General features: G+C 48.9%; 1 protein-coding gene across 1 annotated transcript in view; it reads right to left on the bottom strand.

The window, feature by feature from the left end:
* The window catches only part of MYO1C (myosin IC), an 85,408-nt gene that overhangs the window by 43,739 nt on the left and 18,581 nt on the right, over positions 1 to 23,088 (bottom strand). Inside the window, exon 2 of the mRNA XM_078612014.1 lies at positions 11,928 to 12,000. The gene's annotated coding sequence lies outside the window, so the exon portion shown is untranslated. The remainder of the gene's footprint in view (positions 1 to 11,927; positions 12,001 to 23,088) is intronic.

The following is a 23,088-nucleotide window of genomic DNA, read 5'->3' as shown; positions in this document are numbered from 1 at the left end:
AAGATCCCCCCCCTCCCGCCCGTATATCCCTAACAGACTGTTTGGGCAAGTGCTGCCAGCGAGCACCTATGAAGGCCGGCACGGCACAAGAGGGCCTGGATGGCCAGAACCACACCCGGCCGCCTTTGTCTCCATAGTGACGATGTTTACACGTCCCACCAGGTACTCGATTGAGGCCGAGTCTACCTCTGGGTGGCTCAGGACCGGTTAAAAAAAAACATTCGTCACTGGTATTGGCCATGAGCGGGAATCGAACTCGGGTCGCTGGGCTCCTCATAGCGCAGCGCGCCAACCACTACACAGTCACTGCTGCTGGTACCGCTTCCACAACAAGCAACTTGGATGCACTGCCTCCGACGCACGCATCTGCGGGCTCACCACCCAGTAACGGCGAGGTGCAATGATGGGATAGTTTATCTGAACTGCACGCTGGCTTTTGCATTTGCAATGGGTGTGTCCTTTGGGTTCCCCCCCCCCTGAGTGTTCTCGCACACCACAGGGAACTCCTTAACGGATCGACTCAAAGATCCCATTGCCGGGCCTTCTCGGAAAATAGTCGTGAGGTTCGGTGAGGTGTGGCCATATCATTAAAGGGCATTATTGTGCATAAAACATACATCAGTGTCTCTGGTTAAACTGCTGTGCAGAGCGGTACTCATCTCGTTGGGCAACCCTTAACCGTTGGTGGAAATTCTACATTCCTGTGATGAGGAAAGTATACCCAAAGGCATTAAAACCTGCAATCATTTTCCAACACTGAGGAATGACAGAATGAAATCAAAACTCTTACGCATACACTGTTAAACAAATTAGCGGCATAAATTGTAACATCGAATGTCCGGGTGAGGTTATAAGCACAGGCCTTGTGAGCAAGGCCTGCGCTTATATATCTGAAGTCCGTGTGCTTCGTATCAGAAGCAGTCCTTGGCGTTTCCTCCCTGCAGTGTAACCACAGCACGTGTTGGTTACACTGCTTGCTTCACTCAGGTGTGTTTATATTCAGCTTCTCTCGTGTCTAACTACAAAGTGTACGGCAACCAAAACGTTAAATGGGGAAATAAGCCGTAAATAACCCCTAACGGGGTAACTGCTGCTCCCAACAATGAGTTGCTGTGTGCAGACTCGTAAAACCACGAGCCATCATTGCGTTTGTTTACCCGGCCGGCATAAATTTACAATTTCACCTTCGACAAAAAAGCATCCCGTCATCGGCTACGCTACGTAGGCATCGGTGACCGGCTGAAGACCGATGTCAAGACACCTGGGGGGGGGGGGGGCCTCTGTAGCGTAGATTTGAGACTCTTGGCACAGTTACCCAGCCGTCGAGCCAACGGGTAACATTCGAAAAAATGCTTCAACGTATAAACATTCTAGAAGGAACGTGTCAAGACTATCCCTGCTGTACAGTGGCTTCTTGGGGGTTTGTTTTGACAGGCCGGGTGAATTTATCAAATGCGGTGGAACGGTAATGCAATACCCCATACTGCGTAATGCTGCACAATCCATTTCCATACGTACCCGGTATTTTAATTTAAAAAAAACAAGTGCAAGAAAGAGTCTTTTGAAGATGCTTTTTCAAGCAGAAATTGCTTTGTAGCCGAGTGATATATTTTGGTTCGCTCCATTGCCTTAGCGTCAAGAATTCACCGGCGCACGATTGAATGCTCAATATCTGCTGATGTTTACTTATTTCAAAACACAAGGGCGCTGTTAACGCACGTATAACCAAGTTTGGAGAATTACGCACAGTTACTCAAATATCCTCCAATGAGTGTATGTGCAGAAAAACAAATCCCATTTTCCTAAACTTATTTTTAAAACCCTTGCACGGTGAATATCCTTCCGCTAAATAAAATCTCTCTTTTTTTTTACGCACTCAAGTATGGTAATCATTCGGTGGAGCAGTGAAGGAGTGAAGATTAGCCACACTGTGCTTTGAAACCCAGTGACCTCAGATTCATTCCCGGCCGTGGTTAACACCGGTGGGCGAACGATTCCTGAACCGGTCCAGGCCCGCCCCCAAACCTCACTAACCCAACATATACCAGCGTGGCGAAGTACGGTCAAACAGTTGCCATGATCGACGTGGAATGGCGAGGGTGGGGGGGGGCTATACATGAGTAACAATGAATTATTAAATAATCACTTGAGGCTACACTTCTGTATTTATAATCTGGCCAGGTGGCACTGTGGTTGACACCCGGTGTGTTCTTCAACGTGCTCGCATTGATCGAATGAGCGCACACCACTTTGTGGGAAATCCACAGTAATTGTCCAATGGAAAAGCTTTGGTTGTGTTCACGTGGTTGTGGTCACGTGGTTGTGGTCGCGTGGTTGTGTTCACGTGGTTGTGGTCGCGTGGTTGTGGTCGCGTGGTTGTGTTCGCGTGGTTGTGTTCACGAGGTTGTGTTCACGTGGTTGTGTTCACGTGGTTGTGTTCACGTGGTTGTGGTCACGAGGTAGTGTTCACGTGGTTGTGTTCGCGTGGTTGTGTTCACGTGGTTGTGTTCGCGTGGTTGTGTTCACGAGGTTCTGTTTCCATGGCTGTGGTCACATGGTTGTGCCACACTATTATTGCCACCTGTGTTCCTCGTATCTTTGAGCAGCAAGCATCTTGTGCTACTTTGCACCGCATATTTTGGTTACGTGCATTAAGGCAGATATGCGTGGCGCCCTTCGAGAGACCGGTCCCCGGCACAGGAATGTGGAGTTTCCACCACTGGCCCGGGGCTCCCGACGGACGAGAGCTGCCCCATGCTCATTTGAACGGAGAGACGCTTTCGACTGACCTCATGCACAACACGTACAATGCCTCTCGTCAATCCACTGCTGGATGAGTGTCTCCCACATACCGTGCGCGCTGCGAGCGATAGTTGACCCTACTTCACCACACTGGTCAGTGCAGGTTGGTAAGTGGTGGTGCGGGGGGGGGGACGGTTCAACGGTGGATTTTGCGCTGGCCATCCAGGCACAATTCTGCCGAGCTACCCACGTGCGCCGAGCGACGAGGCCGTCGTTGTTTAAATGAACGTACCCATCTCAGCTAACGACGCTTCTAGACTCGGCGTACAATGCACGCACAGGTCCCCCTACTCGCCCCGCCGCCGAGTCCTCTCCACCCCACGGCCCTGCCCGCAGTACCGCCCTGCCCACACATGGCACCGTGCACGTCCCCAGCGCCGAGAAGACGCCTCACCCAACTCGGAGGGGGTCCGAGGTCACTTCCCTTATTGCCGTGTCGGGCACAGCGCAGGGCGTGTCTATTTACTTGCTCTGAAAACCAGCCAAGCGCCCGCCCGACCACGACTTGCACTGCGCGTGGCAGCCCGTGCCCACATCGTGCCCACGATCGGTTTTTTTGTCGGTTTCAGTGCACATTGCTGCTACTGCTCATCGATTGTCCGCACTGTTGCACGACTAAGGTCAAGGAACAGTCGAATGCCAATTGCCTGACATGCTTCCTATCTGCAACTACTGTTATCTGTAGTCTAAGGACAACGGCGCGATTCAGCCGTGGACTGGTACGTCCTCAAGACTCTCATTACCAGCCATGGTCAATCCACTGCTGGATGAAGGCCTCGCCAAGTTTTTTTTTCTGTCACCCCACACATTTACAGATCAATGCAAGACCTTGGACAATCCCGGATAAACAGAATTAATAACTGCGGGGTTTCCTGTTTATAATATTTGTGTAACTGGCAAAGCGCGACACGCTAAATCCATCCTGTTATCTTTAAGACATTTTTAGAACGTGGACCCAAACCAGATATTTTGCTTTGTGGTACCATCCGATGGCGATTCCGCGCAAGTTGTTTTCTGAAAAAGTCTACAAACCTAAGGTGACGTTGGGATTTGTTAAACGTTGAAATTGTTAACACATAAGAACAAATTCACTTTCATTGGACAAAATAACAGGAATTATTAATACATTTTCTCTCTTTGTTTTTAATAAGTTTCCTATTAAACAATAATTTACATACCCTCTTTCAATCCAGTTCTGGATAACGGCCGACCATTGCCGTGTCAAAGTCACAGGGGGTTCTTGTTTGACCATACTTCACCACGCCGGTCAGCGTGGCTTGCACGTTGATGGCACCTTTTGGTGGCGAGCAATTTTTATCCTGGCTCATGGAGACAGTTCTCAGCCCGTGCTCATATTTAGTCATAACAAAGCAATCTGTACATTTAAGTCCTTTTTAAACAATTGAAAAAAAAAGTTTTGCTGGCTGCAACGCGGTCGAGCGCGCGCTCACGCAGTCGTTACGTCACCGCACACGCATGCGTTTATGACGTCACGCGCATTGCGAGTAAAAACTTATTTTAAAAAATAAGAAATGCTTTCAAATTCCACAGTGGTAAACGAAGAAATACGAATCATCCACGTGCAACTCGACTCGTCACACGCAACCTTGCATGGTTAGCGGCTAGATTGTACAATGCCGCTGCATGTTACAGACACTGTTGTTGTGCTTTAAGGAATGCGTGCGAATTACAACATGAACTCTATTTTCTATCAATGCAAGTATTACCGGGGGTGTAACAATTTACCCGCTCCATCGCTTCACGAGTCATCATGATCATGGGTCGCAATTCAATTTGTACATCAATTATATTTTCCATGGCGCTGCATGCATTGTAGAAATATGCACATTAAAACCATAGATAGTATGTCTTCCTACATTCACGATGCCATTGCGTTTATCGTCACCCTAAAAATAAATTCCACATCATTCATGAATGGCTACATTTTGAAATGAACACCCAGGGCTCCCCTTTATCCAGAACCCATAAACAGACATCAGCTCAATGCCTCAACTGTCAGCTTTGAGACCGAAACAGGAGGAGGATTTCTCCACAACTCTGCTCTGGCTGTCGCCTGATGATGCTGGTTGTTGTAATTACTGGCGAAACATCGTACTCGAAGTGTAAACGTCGTGGGTTTACTCTCCACCACACCGGTGTGCTGTACTAGCAACGAATTGGTACGTATTGTTTACGTGACAAACCTTACTAATTGGCCATGTCGGGTGATGGCGGGTTTAACGTCACATTTTTTTATTTCCGCGATCTAACCCAAAAACCTCTGTTATGGAGAAGGACATTGCTATGGCGGGGGGAGCGATTCTACCCATAAGGCAACCACTGTTGCACGATGATGGGACGATTCATCCCCCCCCTCCTCCGCCCCAAACAGGATTTGAAATCGCAAAATCTTCCGATTGCGAACCACTATGCTCTATTCTTAGGTTTTTTCGGTAAAGTCACGTAGGTAAAAAATTAAAATTAATAAAAGTAAAATAAAATAAAAATCACGACGTTTCGGAGGCAACACAAGCGTTCCGTCTTCAGGTGGAACCGTCACAGCCACGACAGCTGTATCATCGTGGCTGTGTTCCACCTGAAGACGGAAGCTTGTGTTGCCTCCGAAACGTCGTGATTTTTATTTTATTTTACTTTTATTAATTTTAATTTTTTACCTACGTGACTTTACCGAAAAAACCTAAGAATATGAATCCTTGCAGTCACGAAAGCTTCAAATCTAACACTATGCTCTACACCCGCCGATGAACGACGGACTGGGGACGTTCCGAAGACATGTTCTGCAAACCCCCATGTCCTTTTGCGTGGCCTTCTTGGGAGTGGCCTTAGAGTTCAGCGCCACAGCAGTGCCTCAGTAAGACGGGTCAGCGAGGGGGCCCATGTAGGGGCGACTGTGGCCCTTGACATCATGGCACCAGCTGGCAGCTCGTGGATTGTACAGGAAAGACGGGGAGGGGAGGGGACTTGTTGTGCAGTGATCGAACGTGACCCGCGCAGAGGATATCACGCAATCGACAGGAACGCCCGGAGTCCGATGGTGGAATGGCGTTGGGCGTGGTTTTCCATTCTCGTTATATCACTGCCAAAATCGGGTCCAAAACAAAGCCAAATCACCTTTCTCACACACACACAAATAGTGGTTCACTTTGACCAGGATTCTATTATCTAATCAAAACTGCTGCATTCTTACGGAGAAACACAAAAGAAAGATAACAATGAGCTGAGGCATGATGCCGAGGGGGTAAAGCTTAAATAAGTCCTCCACCTAAAAATGGATTTTGTTTAATACTGCAAGGTCTACAAATCTCTCAGGGGAGTGTGGGGGGGCTTAACATAATTCGTTGAAATTGACCAATAGCCCAGATTAGCCGTGCAGGTTTACCGTGGTTATGCTGTAACAATTAGAAAACACCACCAGGGGAGAGACACACATTCCATCCTATCAGGGGTCGTCGTTGCAGGGACTCGCTCTCTCGTGTATATGTCGCATGACAAGAAGATGAAAAACCTATCAGTGGTTATGCAATGAACACGATGACCGATTTCTTCGTGGGAACGTGGAATTTCCACGGGCGAATATGGATCGCCATCGGAGGCGAGTGCCATCCGACGATGACGCTCGTTCGAGAACAAAATTCCGAAGCAGCGTGGAGGGGGGTGGGTGGGGGGGGGGACCTGTTATCAAAATAACTCGGCACATCCGTCATTAATTATCCTTCTGCCCAGAGTGCCAATCTAAACAAACTCATTATCATACAAACACAAAAAAAAACGCAGCTAAACAAACACGACCCAACAAGTAACACCCTGTGTCTACTACAATAGCGGAATTGCTCGTGAACGGGGGGGGGGGGGGGGGATGTCCTGTGTACCCAAGTGTCGGAGACCTTCGAGATTGATCGTACATTCCCGTAAACACATCTCGAGAAATGCGTCTGACCGCAACGGGGCCCCCCGCAAGCTGCGAGCTAAAATGTAAACGAGAGTCTTCCAGAGGGCCGCTTCCTGCCAAACGCGTCGTCGTTTACGCGAACAAGCGAGCGCCACCCGTTGTTGCTGCTGCCACTTTGTGTACTTTACGCAATGACGGGCGTAGTTAGTTTTTTTTTAAAGTTCAGGGTAATTAACGAACGGCGGCGGTGTCGGCAAACTGACGCAGGCCGTCAACGGCAGCCTGCTTTTAAACAAAACCGGGCCGCAAAATAACCATGACACAACGTGAAATATCGATACACAACACGGACAGAGAAACTAAAATAGATACTTGTACAGGAAGACCCGAGGGTATGTTTTGCCGGTTTTCCAACCGCCAAGTAACGGCACGTATAATGAATACCGCCGAAATGTACTCTGGGTACGTTTTTTTTATAATATGCAGGGGCAGAGAGGTGGGGCAGCAGTTGGCGCTACTAACTCAGCAACACGGGTTTGACTCCCAACCACGGCGAACGTTGGTGGGGGGGCGACAGCTGATCTGGTCCAGCCCGCCCGCTCCCACCTACTCTCTGTTAAAAAGAGCTTCATAGCTCATCAGATTTTTCCAGTATAAAGAAAGATTCTGATACTAAACCAACCGGCATTGACCAGCAGGTGTGAACTTTGGTCAAACCCCCCCCCCCCCCCCCGTGACCTCGCACACCGTTAATTGTGTTGTTAATTTTTTTAAAAATACGAATCAAGAGGCCCAAACGGGCCGATGTTAGCGCTTATTTTATCCTGCTACAGCTGTTGTCAGGTCAACACGTTGGCTTCCAAGGTCTACTCTAACAGTCTCATCATCACCACACCATCTGCCTCTTCCCGAAACCTTATCATCGCCACCATCATTCACCGACCTCTCTGGCTGCCAAATACAATGTCTCTCTTAGGAGCTTGCCCTCGGCTGTTGTGCAGTGTCACATGAACACATCCAAGGTCCAATTCCTACAGTTACCAACCATCTGGCTTTATGTCTTCGCCTTGATCACCGACAATACACCGATGTCTGTGTTGGTAACCTGCCCTCCTGCATCCTGCACACGTGTCCCACCCATCACAACCTCCTCTTCCTGATCACATCCACAGCACTTCCCTGCCATGTTCCCTTCTGAATTTCCGAGTTACTTTCTCTCATCCTGCCCCGTATTTCCTAGGACACCACCACGACCACAATGCACCTGTACACGAACGTCAGACGTGTCTATTTTAGCTTCTTTGTTTAAGTCCAGCTCTGACCCACGCATTAACACAAATATTACTCCTTTCACACCGGCCAGATGTCTTGAGAGAGCACACGTTTTCTTCTTGTCGCACGGCTGCTGATCTAGATGCATAGCAACGACTACAATTTCACATTCAGGTGGTCAAGGGCAGCAGATTGGCGGAGTTGTGTATGGCCGTGATGATGTCTCCTTCGACTTTGTGGTTCGGGCATTGCATCGTTGCACGTTGTACGGTGTGCTCTGGATGACCACAGTCAAACACTGGAGGGAGTTTTTGATTTTCCATGTGTGCATCATCATCAGGTGTATCCGCATCTGCTGCTGTCGTCACGGTTTGTGGAAGTGGATGCGGTTTAGGGTGGACCGTGAGCAGCTTCGTGGAAGATCAAACCCAGAGATCTTCTTCTGCGTTGGGTCTTTCACAGGAATACCCATAATACTTCATTTATCTCGTGCCACACGACCTGCCGATCGACTCGCCGTGTCTGCTGGCCGAGTCGCCCTTGGAAGAGAGCTGAATGGCTCACTGGATAATTTACTCGGATAACAAACTTCTGAATAACCCAACCGGATATCCATTGTAATTTATATGCATAAATTAGCCCCCCCCCCAGCCCTACCCCTCTGGCCTTCGCACCTGATTGGCTCACAGGTGATGACGTCACACTCACCCCCTCCCCGTCTATTTAAGACCGAAACAGGACGATGTCTCCACAACTCTGGCTGTCGCCTGATGATGCTGGTTGTAATTACTGGCGAAACGTCGTACTCGAATTGTAAATGTTGCCGTGGGTTTACTCTCCAACACACCGGTGTGCCGAACTAGTAACGAATTGGCACGTTTTGTTTACGTGAAAAACCATACTAATTTGGCTGTGTCGGGTGGTGGCGGGTTTAACGACACACTTATATTTACGCCATCGAACCCAAAAACCTCTAATATCACGTATTTATACTGCTGGGTAAATGAGTGTGACAGGTGTGAAAACCCACGCCGTTGTTTCAACTGCCGCTCCTGGTGGATCTAATTGGCGGCCTCTCGATTGCAACTCCACTGTGCGAAGAAGGAGCCGTGACACCACGGCGGCATCATTTCACGTTCGGCGAGATCAAAGCGTGCGGTCGATGAGTTGCCGAGGCGCAGCTGTTACCCCCGCGCGCCCGTACTCGCACGGAAAGGACGCGTGGCATCACAATCCCGCTGCCGTCAGAAGTGAAAGCAACTTGGCGTCACGATCCCAAGAAGCCTACGGGCCAAGGACACGCACGTCAATCTAAATCTAATTAATGACAGCAGAGAACAAAAAACGGCGAAAACAGGATGCTGGAAACCAAATTTTTTTTTTTTGAGAGATGCGCATTTCATGCTCGGCGAGCCACACAACGTCCTTTCTTGCGAAAGGAAGCTGGCCCCAGTGAGTGGCGAGAGCGCGGGGCTGATTAACGGGCTGCGGACCCGCACACACACACTACAACATGCACACACACGCACAAAGCTCCCCACCCCCCATAGCCTGAACAGACTGTTGGGGCAAGTGCTGTTATCGAGCACCTATGAAGGCCGGCACGGCACACGAGGGGGTGGGGGGCCAGCACCATGCCCTGGCCGCCTAGGTCTCCCCAGTGGCGATGTTTACTACACACCGCACCTGGTACTCATTTGAGGTTGAGTCGACCTAGAGGAGGCCCAGGACTAATTCAGATAATCGTCGCTAGTCTTGGGCCGTGAGTGGGAATCAAACTCTGGTGTGCGGGTTCATAGCGTAGTGCGCAAACCGCTACGCTCTCGCTCCATGCACATAAAGACAAAGATCCCCTGTACAGCCTGAACAGACTGTTGGGGCAAGTGCTGTTAGCGAGCACCTATGAAGGCCGGTACGGCACATAAGGGGGTAGGTAGCCAGCACAACATCCCGGCAGCTTGTCTCCCCAGTGACGATGTTAACACACCACACCGAGTACTCATTTGAGGCCAAGTCCACCTAGGGGAGGCCCAGGACCAGTTCAGATATTTGTCACCAGTGTTGGCTTTGAGTGGGAATCGAACTCGGATCGCCGGGTTCGTAGCGCAGCGGAGCAAACCGCTACGCTCCCCACACACACGCACACACACGCACACACACACACACACGCGCACACACACACACACGCACGCACGCGACGCCACTTTGACAGCTGACATATCTACCGGCCACCCGGCCCGCCCGCCCGCTAGGCCCGCCACCCCCCGGAGCAATTCCGTCACAAGAGGCATAATACGCGGTTATTTTACGCTTTCCGGTGACGCAGCCAACATCCGTAACAGCTCGCTCAACGCCAGTACACGGTGACCTCTGCGCAAAACCTATAACCCACCTCTGCGCAACAAATAAAAGTGGGGCCGGAGTCTATTGTTGGGACGAGCCGCAAATCACGGCGGCAAACGGCGCTGCAACCGGGCTGACCGGGGACGGCGAACTTCGTGAGCGAACAGGGCCGTCGAGACGGCGTCTGGGAGGGTTGAATAAAGATCCTCGTGTTTCCCTTTGGGTTGTTTTTCCTTTCCCTTTGGCAGAATGGATTGACACGTGGGAGAGGTGGTGCAGCGGTGAGCGCGCCGCGCTAAAACCGCGGCGACCCCAGGTCGAAGCTAACATCGGTGGCGAATGCGATTTGGAAACAGTCCTGCCGGCCACTGAACTTCATCAACGCGATCTCACGGAGCGCGGTGACGTCCGCGTCAAACAACCCTTATGACTGACACGGCATACGGAGGCCTTCATCCAGCTGTAGACTGACAAAGAGCTCGCTTTAACACGTAGTAGGCTTTCGCGATCAATATCATCCATAATACAGGGTTTTTTTTGGGTTAGATCGCGTAAATATAAATGTGTCGTTTGAACCCGTCACCACCCGACACAGCCAACTAGTAAGGTTTGTCATGTGTTTAGTTTGTTGTCCTTCCCCGCACCTCCAATTAACTCAGCTGGCTATGTATGCTGTGAAAGAAGTTCAACGTACATACAGAGGTACAGCCAAGCACAAAAAACATATTGCAAATCTTGACTTAAAGCTTTCGTGACTGCAGGAATTCATAGTCTTTGGGTCTTTCGGTAAAGTCACGTAGATAGGTTTAAAGAAACAAAAAAACCCAAAGAATATATTGCAAATCATTATCCTGGTAAATGGGATCTACGGATGAAATGATGCTTACAGATGTAAATTAGTATTATTGTAGTGAGTTCAACTGAGTCGCAGACGTACTTCTTGGAGGCAACACATTTATTAAAACCAACACACGGGGTACTACCCCTGAAAAAGATAACAACCTGTGGTGGTGGACCACCAGGCTAACTGCACTAATAACACTGGAGTTAGCTACGACGGACCGGACCTCAGCTTGGGTGCCGGTCCACGTCTTGGTGACTCTTGTAGGACGTAGATTCACGTAGATTCTTCAGGATGAACAACAGCAGCTGGTCCCTCTCAGGGACCCGGCTTATATCCTCTGTGGCGTGGCTGGCTCCGCCCTTAGCCACGCCCACCTTCTAGAATCCTCCAGCAGGATCTCGACCCTGACACGTGACCACCCCTAGCCCCCACCTGGGGGGCCCTGTGTAGACTTTACCGGTCACGTGTCCTCTAGGGTCAACCAGAGTGCCACGGCCCTTAGTAACCCCATTCCCTTGGCCGGCACCCTGACAGCCCATCCTGTAGGGGTCGGCACTGCACGCAGACCGTGGTGCCATCCAGCACTGTCGGTCAGCGCTCACCGGGCCCCTCTAGGGCCGGTACTACACCCACATGTACGTGGTGCCAGCGATGTCGTTACATCACACGCCGTGCCTCTCAAGAGCCGGCATGACACAGCGACATCCGCGATGTCACTACATTATTATTGCTGATGTGACAAACAGAAAATCTTACCTTTTATCGTCACTAATAATTAAGCTTCTGCAATTTTCCCACCGCGCTGCTGCTGCTGCAGGTTCCTCTCGAGCTGCAACGAGAAAAGTGGCACCCACCGTGAACATTTTTAAAAACTTTTTTTTGAAAATATCTTTTTAAACGCGATCCAACCCAAAAGAAGCTAATTATGAATCGTAATATAGGTCGTGAAAGCCTACGTACACCATTTAAATATATTTTTACACGCGTTAATGTATAACATCGGTGACTATTTTGGTGAATGGAGGAATATTTATATTCTGATTCAATGGCTCTTCTTCATATAATGGAGACATGACAGTTTCTTCTTAGCAGAGAGATATCTGATAAGATCTCTCTATAAAAGACAATATTAATACTAATTTACACTTTTAAAGAACCTTTCAACGAGAGATCACGAGGCGGTGTACAAAACACACACGGAAGCGCACGCAAGCTCGCACCAAAATAAAGATGTGCTACACCTGCATCGAATCATTTGCCTCATGGTCGATGATTTAATATTCATGCAAACTACACGCTGATATTCCTCGAGACAAATAAAACAACACGCAACGCAAAAAATGGTGAATCGTAAACCAAAAAGGCACGCGGATTCAAGTTGTCCTCAAGTTGTTACGCAATTATCTATCGTCACATGGATGTCCCCCCTTCTCATCCAATAATTCTCCGAGAAACGCCTTCCTCCGTTGCACGTTGAATAAAATACCAGCAACTTAAAAGTCAAGCGTGTCCACGTCGTTACAGGGCCGTAACACCTGCCCATTCAGAACGACCCCAATGCGCGTTCGTTGGCTGTCATCTGTGAAACTCGCCAGGTGTGCTGGCACCGTCAACGGCGTACTCCCTGGCAAGTTAGCGGCGTATATGCCATCACTACTAGAGGTGCATGTGCAAGCATGCCGAGTGCGTTCAGGGTGAGAGGGTGCCAGGGATTGCTGCGATGTAATTTTTGTTTCACTGTACGCTACACAACAGCATTAATCTTCACGATGACGGTGACTAGCCAAGTGTCAGCTTCCCCGTAAACTCTGTAATTGTAGTTCCTTGTTGTACTTCAGTTTACGGATCGTTTAAACGTTTCTCGGCTGCAGTTCACTCAACATAAGCATGCCCCTCTAAGTTTTCTAACAACTTTACTACCTACACCCACTTGTAATGCACATACCTACAGTCACACTCGAAATATATAGCCTTACTACAAAAACAATGAGCTCACATAACCGCAATGCCATCAAGTGCTGAAGAAAATATTTTACAAAGCACGAAAATAACGAGTAACGGATGTATATTTATACATGTATAAAAAAAAATAGCTTTTGTTACTCCCCAAATATTAACACTACCCTTTTGTTTGTAGCGCGCGTGACGGTAATCGCGACATTACGATTGAGTTTTTCTCGGAACGAACGCGAACATTACCGTGGACCAATAATATCATGTCGCGGGCGATCCACGCCGCTGTATTGTCATATCGTGGTATCCGTTGTAACCATGCCATCACACACGACACACACACACGTGGGGAGCCGTAGCGTAGCGGTCAGCGCGCTGCGCTACGAACCCGGTGGCCCAAGTTCGATTCCCGCTCACGGCCAACACCAGTGACGATTATCTGAACCGGAAGCTGGGCCTCCCCTAGGTCGACTCATCCTCAAATGAGTTCCTGGTGCGATGCGTAAATATGACCACTGGGGAGACAAAGGCGGCCGGGCGTGTTGCTGGACACCCACCCTCTCGTGTGCCGTAGAGGCCTTCATAGGTGCTTGATAACAGCACTTGCCCCAACAGTCTGTTCAGGCTATACGGGGGATCTTTGTCTTTGTGTGTATGCCTCTGTAAAAGTCCAGCCCCACAAAGACATTCCCTTTTTCAGTCTGCCCCACTATTTCTGTGCAGCGCCTTGAGACACGGGTCACATTCAGACGCTGCAGAAATATGCACTGTGTTGTATCGTTCACACAGTTATCTGTAAAAGAGCGGATAACTCCAGTTCAATTACATTAAGCAGCTAAGAACCCCAGAGACAAGGGTAGACTCTTTTTCAAGGGTGACTCGGGTGTCACCAGGAAACCACTTGGAGCTACGAACACTTTTAAATCTAGATTTAAAACTCACTTCTTGCGTTAATTTTTTTGGCCTCCTGCACCTCCGATTTGCGCGGTTGACTACGTACAGTGGAAAATAAGTTCAACATGCATACACCAAAATGACAAAAGAAAAAACAAACCTATACACAACAACAACCGCCATGTCGGTGACGTCACCATGGCGTCTGTGCCAGGCTAAGTGCACTTTAAGGTCAGGTGAAGTGTCGAACGCCCGATGGCAGGAGGTCACGGGACAGACTCGGGTTCCATGGGTTGACCGACTGAGATGACTGGCCGATGCACTACCTGTGCCCCCTACTGTGACAGAATCAACATCCAATCTTACACCACCCGCTGGTCATTCTCAGGCATTATCCGCCTTCTGCCCCAAGGCTCTGTTAAGTTAGAAAGTTTGTTTTTCACAGCTTAAAAATGTATATTCTTTCAAGAGTGAATGTAGTAATAACTAGATCGTTATATCCAGAGTGCCAATCTCAAGCTCGGCAATGCATTTTTTGTTCATCAAATTCATATCCTGTGTGCCAGTGCAGTTGAATCTGGGTCCTTGTATAAGCACAGCCAGTTGAGAATAAAGTCAGCTGTGCTTATATCTGAAGTAGTGTGCTTGTGCATAAGAAGTTGTCGCCCACCAGTGCAATGGAAGCACGTGGTTGCGTTTATACACCAGCGCTGTGCTCATATCTAGTGGCCACTGTACTATTATCCGTGAAATCAATTTAAATGGAGCCACTTTTGTCATTACAAAGTGGCTTTGTGGATAACAGGAGGAGCCGATGCACAGGTAACAAGCAACGCGCGTTGTGAATTGGCCAAACTGTGTGGACCTGATGGCAACCGCATGGAGAGAGCTGAACCAGCCATCGTTCAAATGTAGGTGACCATTTGGGCAATGGCGCCTCCCTTCACAGCGCACGTAAAAGAGAGCTATATACGAGAGTGACGAAGAGTTGGAGACTGCACTTAATTCACATCATGAGGCCTGATGAGAAATCAAACTTTTAAAGTTTCCCCGATGACGTTGTGGTATCAAACATTTTTTTCTCCTTTTGTTCGGCAATGTCGCTGACAAATGTGTTGAGTTTCGTGTCAAAGTTTTACGCGAACCTCGGGCATCGCTGCCAATGCAGCAGCGTTACCAAATAATTTGCGCGACTAAAAAAAATGCTCCTCTCTTTCGCGCCGACATTCCTCGAGGTAACCTTGTTCGGAGCGCGTCAAGAGCTGTAAAACATGGCGTGCCCAGGCGCAACCCGGCAAATAAATAACTATGGCAACAACAACGGCAAAAAAAGTTCCCCGACAATCAAGTGATCGAAAGATGGATCGTGACAAAATCTCTGCGATGTTTAGAATCATCACGCACCACGGAAGCCGACCAGAGATGGATGAGACCCCCGAATGTTGAATTTGGCAGCGTTGCACGGGGGAGTGTTTAATTGCTTGTACTGTGCCTCATCGAGAACGCTTAAGACTTTTTTTTTCTTTTGGAAAACCAGGACACAACATGTCACGTTACGTAACACTCAGTGCAGCAAGGAAAGCGGGGGTCATTTTGGCGAGCAAATAACATAAAACGACGAGCACAAGGGCTCCGATGCGCCGAGGTCCGTCTGCCAATGTGTAAATCCGCGAACAAGGTTTTTCGGCGGCATTTGCCCGAGCAGGCAAGCCGTGGAACTGGGTTTGGCTTCGCGAGTCTCCTCGTCAGCAGTGCGCGTGCTCCGTTACACGGGGGGGGCCTGCTGTTGCAAGTCAAGAGCCATGCGCGTGAACGCCACGGGGGATTCATCTCTACGTCGCAAAGGCCGTGTTAACAATTGACGATGGCCCATTTGCAATTTCGATAGTCGTGCTTGCAAACCCGCCGCAGCCACCAACGCAGGTCATGAATTAAACATTTTAATTCAACGATACCTCAAAGTTTCACAGTTGCTCTGCGATTCTCTTCCGGTGGTGGCCGCGAATGAGTAAGATCCGAAGCGCCTTTGGCGGGTTTCAATGTCCAAATTGAAGCGATACACTTGTCCTCTGGATGGCGATGCTGATAAAAATACTGCACTGCGTGACAAATACATTGCGATGATAAAACCCGCGATTGATGACACAAGCATTGGAAGAGCGGTCGGTCGGGACAAGTTTGCGTAGGGATTATGGTTAAAGATGTCACAAAAACGCTCACGTGTAAACAGTATCGGTTGAGAAAGTACAGTACCGTATTCATGCACCGCATTAAACATTTCCAAATTTGTCGTCTACATTTGCATGGAATTTGGCGGCAGTGATGTTTATACAATCCTTCAACTCGTTCGTTACTCCGTGGAGCTTTTGTTTTACTGCGGTCCGTACACAAATGCGCCACCATCCATGACGCGTACAAATTTGGTGCAGAAATTAAATATCATCATGGAATATTTATAAAAGAATTACACGCCTCGCACGTACGCGATTGCAAGGGGAGCTTTATAGTGTACAAGTTAGGGCATGGAAAAGCAGGACAGCCGCAGAAGCCTCGCGGAATGCACCGTACACATGTAATTGTCTCCATTATTCATAGGCAAACTGGGTTTCAGTTGAGTCAGTGCATGACTCACAATCCTATTTCATGCAAAAGAGGGCAAGTAAACTAAACCCAGCAAAGCCTCCTCGGTGATTCTCACGACTCTTCAGCTTTCATCCCATCGGCGAGTTTGGCCAATTCCTGACTCGCGTGGTTTTGCATGTGCAGGGACACGAGGTTCAATCTAACGGCGTGAACATTAATAGTTACATAGCGAATACATTCCTACCACTGCAGGAGAAATAATGCACACATTGCAAGGGCAACAGAAGAAACATTTCCTGAAACGAATCATGACCTCGTGTTATTCAGGACTTGTGACAATACAACGCCGGGGGACCTGTGACAATACTTCAATTCGTGTCTCATCCCTTGCGTGCGAGGGTTATCGCGCACACTTTGATCCTCGCACCAGATCGGGCGCTTTGGGCACGCTCACAGCTGCACAGAGCCTGCAACGCAAATTTCACCACACAGGCAATACTTTTTTTCTCGTTTTTGCACGTGCAGCTTCTTTTTGGCAATCCATTTAACGATACTTGACCGTGCTGGTCGGTGCGCGTTCGTGAAAGGGGTGGAACACACAGGACCTTAAAAGTAAGCTATGGAAATATTTCTTCGCTGCCCTCTCCTGCCCAACACGTCGCCCCGCGGGTCTATAAAACCTGCAATGCACGGTGGCCACCCATCCAAGCACTCTTCAGGCTCAACCCATCTCAGCTTACCGAGATGTGCCGCCTTTTTTACGACGCCGAAAGTTCCTCCCTTGCCGTCTTTGCTCTTGTCTCTCTCTCTCTGCGCTGTCAGGCAGCTGTGCCCAATATTTTTTTGTTTTACGGACGACGACGTGGTAACGGAAGGCACCGGGGGCGCTACGAATGCCGCTTTTAGCCGTTCTCCGCCCGCTGTTTTGGAACATCATCTCGGATGTATCGCACACCCCCACTCCTCCGCCCCCCCCCCCCCGCTATGGGCTCAAGCGGCCTCTCCCATCTGCTTCCTTATTAACATCGCGGGTCTCACGAGGCCTTCCGCGCCGGTGCGTCATGGCCAATATTAAACCAGAAATTCTCCCCCGGCCCGATCCACTTCGGTGCAGGGCCTTCACAATGACACCCGCTCGCCCATTGTGTTGCATCTGAGCAGCTCACTTTGGGGGACGCGTAAGCGTGTCAATACTTACGCGGCCTCCTCGCAATAGGTGGCTCACTCGCGTAAATATTGACATGACGCTCTCACTTTATTTTTGGCATCATTTGTTTGAGCAGGCGAATCCCTTACCGGTTTCGGCTTTCTAAGTCTCATCAGCAGGGTGTGGCCTGTTAAACAAACGCTGCTGTGTTGTCTGGTGCTTGGGGGACCGGACAAACAAACGCCGTTCGCCCCGCAGTCGTGTTGTACGCGTACAGCCCCCCTCGCGCGAATCCGCTGCTAATTGAGGACCTCCCCATGCCGTGCGGGTCGCGGCGGTTCAAGGACCGTATTTATGGGTACCACGGTGGCGAGACGTTAAATACCACGCCGGGTATGAAGGATGTCGTGGCTGCGATCCAAACACCGACGCCTGCTGTATATTGGGCGTGGATTTTTCTCCGGGTCCTCCGGTTTTTCCCTCCACATTTAGAATCAACGTCGCGTGTTTTGGCTGCAATGCATTTTCCACGCGATAAGCCACTTCGTGACCAGGTCGCTTCTGAAAGAGAACTACACAGTTCAGTGGGGCCTTACCTGGTGAAAAAGAAAATATATAATTCAGTGTGGCGAAATATTTAGTTGAAATATTTAGTTGAAATATTTCGCCACACTGGGTCAGTGCGGGTCGGTGAAGGCGGGGAGCATAGATGTGGGAAAACAGAAGTAGAGTACAACAATAGATTTGGCTGCACTGCCCTCTGCTGCCCAACGCATCGTCGCGCAGAAGCCGAAAACATCCCCAGGGGCTGATCATGCCTGAGAATCAACTCCGCTCAACTTCTGAGACGTGACGAGTGGGTGTGCACTCGGGGTGCTTTGATCACATGGTTTCACGCTTGTAAGGTCCCGTTAAATGATGAAAGCGGACATTCGTTTAATTAATTGTTCTTGTGCCACGAGGCCATTGCATATCGCTAGAAATGTATTTGACACTTCTAAGCAACATCTGTACAAGGCATGGAGCGCTCCCCACCGCGAATCAATCGGTTACCATAATTCAAGATCGCAAATTAAATTAAATCAGTATTTTTTTAGATTTCTACCGTCTCATTTTGCATTGCTGTTTCTTCACATTGCTCGTACAGTTTTGTTGAGATCAAGTCTAAATTTAACATTAGCTCAAGATTCGAATGTAATCGGTGATTTGACGCGTCGTTAAGTGCCGAACAAACGAAGGAAGAAAGGTCAAGGTACAGGCCTGCAATTGCTTGCTCCTGCCTCTGCTGGCAGAAGCACCCCACAAAGGCGGCAGGGAGGAGGGAAAGTCTAACAAACTGATACCATTGTTTCAACTGATGAAAAAATAATAAGTTTTACCCTTGCCGGCAATAATACAGGAGGTGTTAGGATCTGCAAACACCAGAATAGACACCCCTGTTGTAAGGCATCAAGTTTGAACATCTTAACCCCTGTACTATTTCTGGAAAGTGTAAAAAGCATAATCTTTTTTCACCGTTTTGGTACCGGCAAAAACTGGTCTCAGCTTGCCGTGCCAGATGATAGAACCCGGCGATCTCCGGATTGCAAGTTCAATGTGACAACAACCGTTGCACACTATGGGGGTGGCGTCCTCGTCACGAGCCAGGCACGTACCCGTCGCGAACTTTGCACGATGCAGAAGCTGCACTCGGCACGCCGATGCCGGGCGTTCGGTAACCTGTCGCTGCGACGCTCTCGCGACGCACGTGTAGGGAGTCGCACACGCAGCAGTGTCGAGCACTTTATTGCAACACCGCTCTACTGTGTCAATGGGCAATTTGATAAAAAGTCTAAAGTGCACCAGCGTGGAAAGGAAATGCGGCTATATTGGCACGGCACCAGCCACCTGTCCAACATTCTTTGAGCTCTCCTCCCTATCCCGACACTGACGCACGCAGACTTCTCTGCGCGACTGTTTGCGGGATAATCCCGGAAATCTCTTCAGCAATCTGCCACATGCAATAAACGACGACGATTTTTTTAACGAAAATACACCGAACCTGTTGTGTGCTTGACAGAGATGCTGAGCACGCACACACAAAGGAACCGAAACCTCAAATCGGTCAGCAACAAACAGCACTGCCATCAAAGTTTCAATCTACGGGAGTTCACACGTTTCTTGGATGGCGCAAATGTGATTTTAAGAGCTGGGGAAAAAGAGACCATTGGGAGGCAATTCCAGAGTCGGGCCGTGCAAGGAAGGAAGTCGCCCTTTTGGCAATCTACTCCTGGAAAACGAGGGCATTTTCACTTCGCACGTACAGGTGCTGGGGAGTTACCTGACCACACCTCACCAACCGAAGGCAGGAAACCCCCTACAGGCCACGCCCAGAATAACGAGACCGATAACGTCGTTGATATGACCAAACCCCCGCTCATCACTGTACGTCCAGCAGCGAGACTTTTTTTCCCCGTGGCTTAATGAGTCGAGGAATCAATGACTTCAACAAACGGAAAGCCCAAGTCTAAATAAATGTAGGTGCGTTTGTTATTCATCAAAATCGCTGGCCAGTCCATGGCTGGATGAAGGCCTCCCGATTGGCCGCCACCTCTAACGACCCTGCCCGGCACCTCAACCAATCAGATCGCTCCGTCTTCACGGCAGTTATCCTCGCGAACACATTCCGTTCCTTGGCTGCCACTCCATCACCAGTCTTGCCCGTCGGCCACCATCCTCGTCTTATTTTCTATTTATCGAGCGCCTTGGCTGAAGGCGCTTTACATAGTTTAAAAGCGTGAACAAAAATAAAGAGGGATTTCGACAGCGAGGGCAGTTGCAAGGGCCGAGGAATGGGTGACCGTAACAGAGGGGACACGGGATCACGAAAGGGCAGGGGAGGGACGGGATCGAGGGGAGGGGAAGGGTGAGAGGAGGGAATCGACGATGGAGAAGAGGTTGAGGCTTCAAGACAGGAACAGAAGGAGGTTGACATACAGGAGAATTCGATTCCAGTGATAGGAGATGCAAGGAGGGAGAAAGATCGAAAACAAGATTGGTCCACAGGGGAGGGATAGAGAGAGAAGGGGGGGGGGAGAGACTTAAAAAATGAGAGAGGCAAGATAAGGTGGGTGGGTGGATGGGAAAGGCCACGGAGAGATTTAAAGACGACCGTCAGGTATTTGAAAAGATGACGGTGTAGTAAACGGGAAGCCAGTGAAGTTGGCGGAGGAGAGGTGGAGCGTCCTGCCCAGGGCCCACTTGGCTTTTCTTCACAGTGAATGTGGTGATGCTGCATCCGCAGTGGTGTACAAGCAACAACGACCAACGCAACACATTTGTCAAGAACACTGCCTTAAAAAGGAAATATAAAAACAGGGGTGCTTAAAAAAAAAAGGTAAAACTTCTGAGAATTTGCAATAATAGCACAAGAAATGTGTCTCAGGGCTCTGGAGACCACCACATGGACAAGATTCCAGGCCACGTGTTGACAACGAGTGGGAGACTCTGACTCTTTGAAGCTATTAACATTTACATTTGTCATCACGTTACAGTGTGTTAAAAACCAGTCCCAATTCAGTGTTGAAATTTTTGTCAAGCATCCTTTATAATAGGTGACGGTTCTGGGCAATGGTCTATTACATCGTATTTTTCCTTTTAACGCAGTGTTATTGATGAATGGGTTGAGTAATTGTGTTACTTTTCTTCAAAGTATGACATGACTATGTCGTTAACATGCCTATGTCGTTAACATGACTATGTCGTTCACATGCCTATGTTCTCTAACGCACGTGCTCCTCGTTCAGTCTCTCACTGCAATTCCAAGCATGTATCTCGCCACGCTACTTTGCACACTTGTCAGCTTGTTTTCTGTATTCCTTTTTCTCCAAGAGTATGAAATCAGGCAACGATATCAGTGGAAGGTCTATGCATCCACACCTCCGATTAGCGCGGTCGGCTACGTACAATGCGAAAGTTCAACGTACGTACATATACATACATATTGACCAAATTGTTAAGCAACGTGTTACTCAGCGGTGTAGTACAAGCCCTGATCAAAGTCTATTTAAAGGCAGTTTTATTTTGCTCGTTTTGTTACGGAAGCAGTAACAGTTACATGATGTCTCATCTGCAGAGGCCTATCACCAGACCAAAGCAAAGACATTCAGAATATATAGAAATTATCTAAATTCTTCACACATTCAACAAGTCTTTTACGGCATCATTGTTTCAGCCTAGGGTGGCCAAGTTGCCTGGTGGTTATCTTACTTGCCAGCAAAGATTGGGGGGGCCAGATCATTCTCAAAAAAAGATAACCTTTTTAAAAACAAAGGTGCAGCCCTGCAATTTATTGCGCTTACTTCATGAGGCCAAGTGGGACTTGCGGCAAGAGTGCTTGACTCACAATCAATCGGAGGTTTGTGAGTCATACGCTAACTTTGTGCACTGAATCAGCATTATGCACCCTCAAGTGCTGATAAAATTGAGTACACCACCTTTGTGCAAAGTCAACACAGTTGCCGATTCAAATGAGACCAGCGGACCCACCCCACCTCAACTCTCTGAACGTGGAATTTCCACTGCCCGGCCCTGAGCCAACAATGGAGAGAAGATCCCACCAAATTGTGCTGCAACCTCCGAGTCAGCGGTTGAAGCGATCTGTGGCCTGTGTGCTGGTGAAGCAGTCAACCAACCAACACCTTTACGACCACATCACCCCTGCCATTTTATCACGCCACTGATGCAATTAACTCCAATGCACTGTAAAACGGTGACGAAGGTTGAAGTGGGGGCCCCGCAAACGATGGGCCCCCCCCCCCCGCAAACGATGGGAGCCCCGTAAAGCCTTCAAGCCACTGCTGAGAGAAGGGCCACCATCGTAGAAAGCTCAAGGGAGTCCATCTGGAGCGGTGGCTTCTCAAATATTTGTTGGCTACTGCTGTACCCCTCCCACCACCCGCCGCCCCTTGTTCAATTTCGTTTCAACAGAGTAGTTGCCCGACCCAATGCGGTGTCTGAGAAATAAAAGTGTGAATTAATTTTTGAGAGGTGTATCCTAACGAGCTAAGTGACTGTGTGTCTCCGTGTCTTGTCTCTCTCTCAAATTTAGTGCTACCTGATGACGGTTGCTTGTGTTGCAATCGAAACGTCGTACTCTATTATTGAATTTATTTTATTTCTTACGTGACTTTACCGAAAGAACCAAAGAGTAATTCCTGCAGTCACGAAAGCTTCAAATCAAGTTCGAATTTTAAAAAGTTAACGGATGCCTCTGCGTGCGTGACGTCATTTGTTTGCGCTCGTTGTTTACTCTTGCAAACCCGCATTGTTTACCATCGATGAGTTCAATATTGTGGTCTC

Source organism: Lampetra planeri, chromosome 37 (assembly GCF_965212315.1).
Source record: "Lampetra planeri chromosome 37, kcLamPlan1.2.h2, whole genome shotgun sequence".
NCBI classification, from domain to species: Eukaryota; Metazoa; Chordata; class Hyperoartia; order Petromyzontiformes; family Petromyzontidae; genus Lampetra; species Lampetra planeri.
This window is presented reverse-complemented; position numbering and strand designations above follow the sequence as displayed.